The sequence below is a fragment of the Peromyscus maniculatus genome, chromosome 11, assembly GCF_049852395.1.
Source record: "Peromyscus maniculatus bairdii isolate BWxNUB_F1_BW_parent chromosome 11, HU_Pman_BW_mat_3.1, whole genome shotgun sequence".
NCBI lineage: Eukaryota > Metazoa > Chordata > Mammalia > Rodentia > Cricetidae > Peromyscus > Peromyscus maniculatus.
This window is the reverse complement of record NC_134862.1, coordinates 46,226,371-46,237,026: the sequence shown is the minus strand read 5'-3', so window position 1 is coordinate 46,237,026 and position 10,656 is coordinate 46,226,371. Positions and strand designations below refer to the sequence as shown.

Below are 10,656 nucleotides of genomic sequence, written 5' to 3'. Positions count from 1 at the left end.
CCTTCGTAATGCCAGTACGAAGGAGGCTGGACGTTTAAAAACTGTGAGGTTTTTTTAAGACTATAAGGCCAGATGAGACATAGTAAATTTAAGGCCTTTTGAGACCTTAAGAGCTTTTGACACTTGGAGAGTCATGGGGAAACACTAAATGAATGGATAAGCCTGCCACAGAATCCCAGATCTACTATTTACGCCAAGACTTTGTACAAAGTACTGAAACTCTCTTCACCTCTACCTCCTCACCTACAAACTAACAGTAAATAGCAGCAGGACCCTGAGCCTGGCCGGCTGAGGACCCGTGAAGTGACCCAAAGGAGCCCTCCATCCGCACCTGGCCCCACACCCGCGTCTCAGGGCGGGGCAGCCACGGTGATGTTTTCTTACTGGTGAGTTTTCCTCTGAAGACTGTTATCACTCACATGCACTGAATTGATACTCAGCACTTGGTTCTCTGGAAAACATCATCATCATCATCATCATCATCATCAACAACAACAACAAAAACCCATACCGACGTGAGCTGAATCTAAGCTATCAACAAAGTCTTGCCTGACTTCCTCTCCTGTGGACAGCTGCCAGAGACGAACGTTAGCTTTCAGTGTCTCTGAATGGATGTCCGTTCGATCTCCCCACAAGCACACACAGGGAAAATGAGAACTTCTATCACAGCCCTCACCTGCTCCGAGACTGTACGTGCATGCAGGGAAGAGACGCCCGTCTCAGAAAATCTAACTGGTCTGTTGGCCACCGGTTTTTGTTTTTTGTTTTTTGTTTTTAATGAAGAACATTTTAAGAATGTTTAGAGCCAGGTGACGGCGGCGCACACCTTTAATCCCAGTACTCAGGAGGCAGAGGCAGGTGGATCTTTGTCAGTTCGAGGCCAGCCTGGTCTACAGAGTGAGTTCCAGGACAGGCACCAAATCTATGCAGAGAAACTCTGTCTCAAAAACAAAAACAAAAAAAGAATGTTTAGAGACATTTTTCTCTCCACAATATTCAGAACAGAAAGGAATTTTTTTTTTTTTTATGCTGGTTCTTCCATCTTATTTTGGATCTGCACTTAGTACTGACGTCTTTAAGGAGGCCGAGTGGGCCGCCATCTGCCTGTGAGACAGTGCCATCTAGTGTCCCATGTGAACATTACAGTGGATACACAGATTTTTTTCCCTTCTCACACGCAGGTTTCATTTAGCAAACCTTTCACCGGTGTTGATTAAACCAACAGTCTCTTCCAGACCCACAAGTGAGTGTTGCTCTTCCTTAGGAATGGAAAATACAAGCGGATCATCACAAAGCCGTAAAATATTTGGACCGATGAAGTATTTTAATATTAGGATGAATGATAGGTAGAGAGAACCCCAGCCATTTAATTGGCTAACAACAGAAGATGATGCTGAGATTTGAGAGGAAAGCACACACTGTTCCACAGTAACAACCAGCAATACTGCAGACATACTATGTGTTACCCACCCAACAGGCCACATACCACTGGGCTTCTGAAACTGAGGTTTTCTTAACTCTGAGTGGGGCAGGGGGCAATTTGGCAGCAGCGAAAAGGCTCTGCTGGTGCCAGTAACCAAAACTGAACCCAAAGCCAAACGCGTAATGAACCCGAGGGGTTTGGGGTGCTCATTCGACAACTTCACACAGCTGTACCTCTGAGCGTGTGTGTGTGTGTGTGTGTGTGTGTGTGTGTGTGTGTGTGTGTTTGTTGCGCGTGCGCGCACAAGTGCATGCCTCGTGTCACAGCGACCGCTCACACGGCTTCAAACACCATTGGCTCAGACTCCAGACTGTTAAATGTTATGAACTCTACAGTGTTTTTCCTCTACATAAAAGCTTTGTGCTCTTACCAGGCCAAGTCCCAGGAGTCCAATCGAAGAGAGAGAAGAAGGCTTCTATGAGCAAAGGGCATCAAGACCATGATGGGGAAACCTATAGAGACAACCAAACGAAACTAGTGGGAACTTGTGAACTTTAGACCAACAGCTGTGGAGCCTCCACGGGTCTGGACTAGGCCTTCTGCATAGGCGAGACAGTTGTGTAGCTTGATCTGCTTAAGGAGCCCCCTGGCAGTGGGATCAGGACCCACCCCTAGGGTATGAGCGGGCTTTTTGGAGCCCACTGCCTATGGTGGGACACCTCGCACAGCCTTGGTGCAGGGGAAGGGGCTTGGACATGCCTCAACTGAGTGTATCAGGCTCTGCTGACTCTCCACAGGAAGGAGGCCTTGCCCTGGAAGAGGTAGGAATGGGAGGTAGGATGGGGGGGAAGGCTGGGGAGTGGGAGGAGAGGGGGGAAGGGATCTTTGGTTGTTATGTAAAATGAATAGAAAAATTTTTAATAATAAATAAATAAATAGGCCGAGAGGTGGTGGCACATGCCTTTAATCCCAGCACTCGGGAGGCAGAGCCAGGCAGATCTCTGTGAGTTCGAGGCCAGCCTGGTCTACAGAGTAGATCCAGGAAAGAGCAAAGCTACACAGAGAAACCCCTGTCTCAGGGGAAAAAAATAAATAAATAAATAAAAAAAAATTATATATATATATAATCTTTGTGCTCTTATAGTAACATGATGGCTCAATGATAAAAATAAACACTTAATATTTTCTATTTCTATTTATATTAATATTTATTCTTTATCAGGTAAGTGACAAAGTTTTAGGTTAATTTTTTTTTAATTTTGTTAGGTTTTGTTTGTGTGTGTGTGTGTGTGTGTGTGTGTGTGTGTGTGTGTGTGTGTGTGTGTTTTGAGACTATGTAGCCTTGGCTGGCTTGGAACTCAGAGATCGATCCCCTTGCCCGTGTCTCCTGAGGGCAGAGTAAAGGCCTGTGACACCACACTTGGTTGTTAGAAGTTTTCATTTGGGTTTCATGAAATGTTAGTGACTTCGTTTCAGGACAGAATTTCCAACAGTTCTTGAAATGTCCCAGAACATATTTCTGCCATTTTTGTGCTTTGTTTATGCAAAACAGTGTTCTCAGCACTACAGTTATAAAATGAAAGTAACCCTCAAGCCTGAAAACATGGAAGATGCCCTGAGTCCCGCAGCATCAAATTCCCAGCCATACTCAAGTCTTCCATAAGAATAAGCAAGCACATCCATCTCATTAATACGCAAATACACTCTTCTTAAATAAGTGGAAAAATATATATACCAAAGAATTGCTTTAAATACATTTATGATTTATTATCAACAAATGTTTGACTTGTCTATTTTATATACTATATATATTGTGAGGGTTGCACAAAAACGTTTCTGTTGTGAAGAAGGTTTCCTTCTCTCGTCTGTCCTGAGAACCACAAGGACCTAAAGGAACGTGGAGTCACAGGGGGGCAGGGTTTGTGTCCCCACGTGGCCACGCGGAGCCGAGTCGCCCTGCATCATTGACCCACATTTGGCCGTGACAGACGTGAGGAATGAGGTTCTATTGTATTGAGCTGCTCGAAGCAAAGGTCGTTTGTGGCGGTAGTCAGCCCCTCCATCTAATAACCTTCTGGAATAGTCTTTTTGAGATAATAAATATTACTTTCTCTGTAAAGAGAAATGACAGCGGCATGAAGAATGCCAGACTCACTTTTACAATTGGTTCATGCTGGGCTGGACAGTATTTTATTTACATTTATTTATTTAGTGAGGGGTGCACACGCCAGAGTGCTCTTGTGAAGGTCAGGAGACAACTTTCGGAAGTCGGTTCTCTCCTTCCACCGCGTGGGTCTCGGGGATTGAACTCAGGCTGTCCATCAGGCTTGATCACACACACCTGTATCAGCTGAGTCACCTCACCGTCTCTACTGGACAATCTTTATAAAAATCAGAGACAAAGCAGGAGGTTCCTTTGTTAGGTCCCCACAGAAGCCTGGAAGAGCATGTTCCGTGAAATAACGCTGGATCTAGTCTCCAAAATCTATTTTTAAGATCCCTAGCATCTGATCCTGACTCAGCTAAGCAAGTGATGGCTGACTCCGCTGCTGACGGGGATACACCCACGCTCCGAGGGGTTGGGGCGCAGAGCAAGGGCAGCTGGGCCTCGACTGACGTGAGCTTTCCACTCCCTGACACAGAGAGCAGGCCAGGTTACTAAGGAAACGCCTCCTGGTCACTCTCCTGGGTGTGTGTGTAACGCATTTCCTTCCACCCTGTCCACACATACAAGCTCGCACACAACTCCTATTTTTTAAACCGCCTGCCTAACTCTCCAGTTTTAAAGCCTTTATTGTTTTCTCATTTTCTAGTTGTTCTGACAGCAAGATACATAATACCCAGGACCAGTCACCCAAGAGACTGAGCGACTGCTTCCAACTTCCCTCTGTCCTCTGGTAGGCACTTTTAGGATTCTCATGTTGGGTTAGAATTACCAACACACTCGAGAAAGCCAGAAGAACTCACAAAAAGTTGCCTCATTCCCGTTAGTATACAGGTCAATGAAATTCAAATGCAATAACATTTTTAAAAATTCAGCAAAAACTGGGTATTGGTGCTCTTGGAGGCAGAAGGATCAGACGTTCAAGGTCATCCCCAGCTACATAGTAAGTTTGTGGCTAGCCTGGGTTACATGAGATCATGTCTCAAATATGCACACACACACACGTATAACATAGATGCATATATATACTCAGCAACATTATCTTCACATTTATCTGAAATAATAGTGGAGAATAGTTAAGGAATTTTGATGGGAAAGAACAGTGAAAAAGGCTTTTCCTTACTACATACATTAATAAAACGTATTTAAAGGCACATCGATTAAAATAATGTGGTGATATCCGAAAGTAAGTAAGTACACCAATGGAATATAAAATATATTTCTAAAATGCTTAAAACACTGGGGACATATATTTATTCTTTTGGTTGTGATCCTTAGCCTTTAATGGCTCAGCCATTTGTCTAGCCTGGAACATATATTTATTAAAAACAAACAAACAAAAACCAAAACTCAAATCAGGGGCTGGTGATGTAGCTCAGTTGGTGGATTGCTTGCCCAAGGCTTCACCAAGCCCTAGGTGTTACCCCTTCACCTCATAAAACTGAGGATGGTGGTACATGCCTGTAATCCCAGTATCTCAGGGTAGAGGCAGGAAGATCATGAGTTCAAGGTCATCCTTAGCTATACAGAGTTCAAGGCCGTCCTGGGCTATGTGAGACCTGCTATAAAAGCCAGGTGTAGTGGTAGAGGTGTGTAATACCAGCTACTTTGGAGGCTGAGGCAGGAGGATCAGGATTTTGAGGCTAGCTGTGGCTGCACAGTAAGCAAGGCTAGTCTGGGCTATATGTCCCCAAAACAAAGAAAAAAACATAAGGAAACAAGAACCAGTGGAGGGATGGAGTGTGAGACCAATGTTACTTTCAAAGATGGTTCACTGCATTGGGGAAATGCTTCCGTGTTTCTGTTATTTAACAAGATAATCCCCCAACCATGTAAAGAGGTCGAAGGAGAAGCATTGGGCCAGGCAGGATGATTCAGCAGGTAAAGGCGCTTGCCCGTACGTACAGGCTGGACCACCCGAGTCCAGTCCCCGGATCCCACCGAGGAAGGAGGCTAGCTCTAGAAAGTAGAAAATGGGCTAAATATAGCTCAGAAGTAGGGCACTGGCCTAGCGTGTGGGAATCCTTGGGTTTAAAAAATGAAAAAGAGTAGAAAAATCCATATCACGAGTGGTGATACACACCTGTGATCCCAGCGCTTGGGAGGTAGAGGCAGGAGAGTCAGGAGTTGAAAGACATTTGGCTCCATAGTATGTTCAAACCAGCCTGAGCTCCATGAGACCCTGTCTAGGGAAAAAAGAAACAGAAAGAAAGAAAAGGAAGGAAAATAATATACAATGTTGGTTACATGTTCTGAGTGAGGGGAAAGGTTTTTCTAGCCATAAAATTGAGGCAAGAGCTGGGCCGTGGTGGTACACGCCCTTAACCTCAGCACTCAGGAGGTAGAGGCTGGCAGATCTCAGTGAGTTCAAGGCCAGCCTAGTCTACAGATCAAGTTCCAGGCTGCCCTACCCCCAGCCCCTGAAAAAAAAATGCAAGAAAACAACAGAATAAGAAATCAATTAATTTTGACTCCATAAAAATTTAAATTCCTGTGTTTCAAAAATGAGCAGACAAAATCAAAACATGAGCCAGAAAATGAGAAGCGTATTTGGGATACAAATAACAGACATTTAATATCCTCACAAATCTATAAAACATAGACTGGTAAGATGGCTCCATGGGTAAAGAAGCTTAGTATACAAGCCTGGAGGCCTGAGCTTGATCTCTGAGACCCATGAGGTAGAAGAGAATCTACTTCTCCAATTGTCCTTTGACTTTATAGACAACATGGTTTGTGCAGCGCATGCGTGTATACACACATACACACACACACACACACACACACACACACACACACACACACATGCACACGCACACACGGAGATTACAAAAATTAAAATGCGTAAAAGAAATTAAAATCCACACAATGAACTAAAATAAAAGCCAAACTAAATAGCCAAACAGACCCTCACTAACACCTTAATAGAAAAATGTGCAAAAAGCACAATATCTTTACTAAAGAAAAAAAGTAAATAAAGCAGAGCATGTTGGTACATGCTTCTACTCTCAGCAGGAAGGAAGCTGAGGCAGGAGGATTACAGAAAGTGCAAGGCTAGCCTGGGCTGAATAATGAGTTTTAGACCAGCCTCAGAAACATAGTGTTGAAACTGTGTCAAAAGGTAAACAAACAGATGAATAAATTACAAACAGTTGACCCATGGAACAATAAGACTCCAGTAGTCATTGAAAGACAGAATTAAACTAAAAGCAAGATGCCATTTTCAATCCATCACGTGACACAGAATGTTAAAAAAGCGCTAGTTCTAGGCTGGTGAAGCTGTTAGGACCGTGTTCCTTTTCACGGGTGAGCACTGGAAGAGCAGTCAGTGTGGCTCAAGCACTTTATAAATTGCACACTCATGGACATTGCACTCTCACCTTCATGAGTGTGCAGTGAGGGGCTAATCAGAGATGTGAGCTTTAGAACAAAATGATTGATGCTGCATTGTTCGTGTTGTAAAAATTTCTGACCCTGGAAGAGCCGTTAGGTAAGTGATGGCGTGTCCCGGGGGGTGCTTTATGTCATCAATGGAAATAATATTTAGGAAAAGTTTTAAAGCAGTGTTTGGTAAAAGCCACTGGGCATAGTGGCCCATGCCTGTGATCCCAGTTCTTGGGAGGTGGAAGCAGGAGAACCAGGACAAGGTCATCCTAGGCTTCTTTAGGACTTGAAGGACAATCTGGGCTACGTAAGAGCCTATCAAAAAAAGCTCTGTCTCCCTCCACACCTAAAATATACAGGAAGGGAGGGAGGGAGGAAGGAAGGAAGGAAGGAAGGAAGGAAGGAAGGAAGGAAGGAAGGAAGGAAGGAAGGAAATTAAAAAGATGAAAAAATTGGAATTACAAAGAAACTGGAAGTGTGAGTGCATGCATATTGAACATTTGCTTGCTGGATTGTTCAGCTAGCTTTCTTACACAGCTCAGACCCACCTACTAAGGGATGAAGCCGCCCACAGTGGGCTGGGCCCTCCCACATCCATCGAGACAATGTCTCACAGACATGGCCACAGGCTGTTCTGATCTGGGCAATCCTCCAATTGAGATTCCCTCAGAAGATTCTGGACTGTGTCAAGTTAACATCTGAAGCAAAGGAGGACAGATATTTAACACTCAAATTTATTTTTAAAAAGAAGAAAAAGTTGAAGATGTAGAAAAGTAAAAACAGAATAATCATTCACAATCCTGTTTTCCAGGGAAATGGTGTTAACATTTCTGGATTTTTTTGGGGAGGCGGTTTTCAAGACAGGGTTTTTCTGTGTAGCCCTGACTGTCCTGGAACTCACTTTGTAGACCAGGCTGGCCTCAAACTCACTGAAATCCCCCTGCCTCTGCCTCCCAAGTGCTGGATTTAGGCACGCACCACTACCGCCTAACAACATGAAACCTCTTATTAAGTAACATTTGTTAGTGGGTTTTGCCTGGGCACTGTATGAAGACATTTATACAAAGCCTCCTCTGGATGCTAGCAAGAGGAGAGACCAGACCTAAATCCCATTAGGAAAAGCCTGTGGAGGTCTACCCCAAGGCAAGGGTTGGCTTCAAACATTTGATCTTTGCTACCTAGTAAGCTGGACTCCGGTTTGCTTTTCCCCCTGGTTTCTTGGGTGTTTGTGTGTTGCGAAATACTTCTTTTTTCATCACACACTGGTCTGTCTTTAGTGCCTAGGTCTGTGAGAAGAGACCTACCATGTCTCAGCAGAAGTGAGAACAGGACCGTGGCCAGCCCAACCCTGGCTTGTGACGTCATAACTTGCCATTAGAATAGAGAGGCTACCAGCCAAGCAATCAGCTAGAAGGTTCTGTGGGGTGCCTGTTATCCAATTTGCTCTTAACTATTTTCCAACCTGAAGAAGACTCTGAACTGGTCATGGAAGCACACATCTGTAATCCCAGGCCTTGACAGGCAGAAGTAGGAGGATTGTGAGTTTCAGGCCAACCTGAGCTACCTAAGGCCAGGGAGACCTTGTGGAAAGGAAGGGGAGGAAAATGTGAATTAGTAAGATTTTTTTTTCCTCTCTCTCTTCCAGTGACAGGGGACAAAGGGCCCCATTAGTGTGAGGAATGGCTTTCTAACCAGTATATTAAAATACAGTCATCCCCAAGCCTGAGTTCTGCTGAGACTTCATTTTCAGCAGGTCACCTACCCCTTCGACACGACCAGGGAAAATTAATATTCGGAATGCTGACTCCAGGACATCGCAAGACCCAGACTTCCCAAGACAGACCGTGGCGTTCATCTATACAGAAGCGTTTCAGTCCTAAAGGAAACACTGAGGAACTGTGCTAAAATAATGTGGGATGAGCGAAGCCAACTACAGGCAGATGCCAAATGTAGCTATTTGTGTGGGTGAGTGTGCAAAAGCCGAGACAGGAACCACCCATAAAGCCATTCTCAAGAGGGCAAACGATGTACATTTTCTGTTTTTGTTGTTGTTTTGGTCTTACATTTTTTTTTAGAAATGTAAAAATAAAATGAAAGCTCCTTTCATTTTTTTTTTCTCCTGAAGACAAGGGCCCATGTAGGCCAGGCTGCCTTTGAACTCACTATGTGGCTAAGGGCTTTATGCCTCCACCTCCCAGGTGTTGGGACTAGTGTAGTGCCACACTCAGTTTGTGCTGTATTGGAAATTGAACACAGGGTAGTGTGCCTGCTCGGCTAGCAGGCCACCAACTCAACAGCCACCCCGGGATCGCTTTCTAGTGATTGTATACTCAGACGCAAATTCTCATTTTTGGAAGATTTATGTGCACCCAGTAAAGCAAGCAGTAGGATCGATAAATTTTAGCAAGATCTGCATAAGCTGGACGGGATTGGAACAAAGCACTCCGTTTGCTACACTTGGCTGCTCTGCCGTGCCTGCTCGGACACTCCAGGGACCCTGGGCTGTGGGAGCTTTTTCTGTACTGTGCAGGGCCAGCTGCAGGGATCCCTCAGCACCTTAGGGTGACCTTCACCCGAACACAATCTGCCAGTGCAAGCAAGGGGCCTGGTGAGGGAGGGGGTGTGGGGGGATATTGGGGTGTAGGGGGTGTTGGGGTGGGGTAGAGAGATGTTGAGGTAGAGTGGAGAGATGCTGGGGTAGGGGATATGTGGGGGTGGGGGATATGTGGGGGTGGGGGATATGTGGGGGTGGGGGATGTTGGGGTGGGGTGGGGGATGTTGGGGTGGGTGGGTGGTGTTGGGGTGGAGGGGAGGGGGAATGTTGGGGGGGGGCGACTCTCTCACTGGGCAGGAAGTCAGTACTACTTCTTGTGACCTGATGGCCCTCAATTGATTCAGACCTGTTGGAGGGACCATTAAGAGGATAAAGCTGATGAATAATAAATAGCACATTTACACATGCCCTGCTGTCCCCAAAGACCTGTAAGTGCTTTATAAACAAACAGATAAATTACATGCTGGGGACACATCCTCCACCACAGAAATGCAGCCTCCTCTGAGGGGAAAGGGACAGCTGTGACATGGCCAGTGGCCAAATGGCCAGGGCACCCCGAGCTGCCTTTTAAATCAAACTCACCAGAGGAATGCAGATGAAGAGGAACTAGTCTAAGAAGAGTGGATGGAAGGAAGCCTCTAGAAAAAGACCAGGGTTCCCACTCCACTCCTTGGCCACTTCTGAGACACCTGTGCTAAAGCAGGGGTCTGAGAGATGGACTTGGTGCTCTCGGGCAGAGCTCTTGACCAGCATGGTGTGCACAGGGCCCCGGACTCACTTCTAGTACACACACACACACACACACACACACACACACACACACACACACACAAGAAACGAAAACAAACGTGTCTTCCTGCTCGGCTTCTAGGCACCAAGGATTGTGAGGCGTCCACCAGATTTGCACAGGTGCCAGTGTCTCATCTGTAAAATAAAGACATTTAACAGTCAGACACTTGGCTATGATGCAAGCATTACAAATGACAATGATTGAGAGAGGTGCCCTAGGGCTTCCCCTCTACCTATAACAAATTCATGCAGTGTAAATGTTACATTTTCTTAAAAACAAAAGCTGTTCAAGGCAAATGAAAAAGAGAACCAGACTCTGATTTATTTATTATTCTGTTGCAC

General features: G+C 45.2%; 1 long non-coding RNA gene across 1 annotated transcript; it reads left to right on the top strand.

Annotated features, from left to right (window-relative positions):
• Positions 1-8,208: 8,208 nt before the first annotated feature.
• On the top strand, positions 8,209-9,077 carry LOC143267714 (uncharacterized). The gene is made up of 2 exons (XR_013043136.1): positions 8,209-8,509; positions 8,617-9,077. It is a non-coding gene; the product is annotated as an uncharacterized LOC143267714 (long non-coding RNA).
• The last annotated feature ends 1,579 nt before the right edge of the window (positions 9,078-10,656 follow it).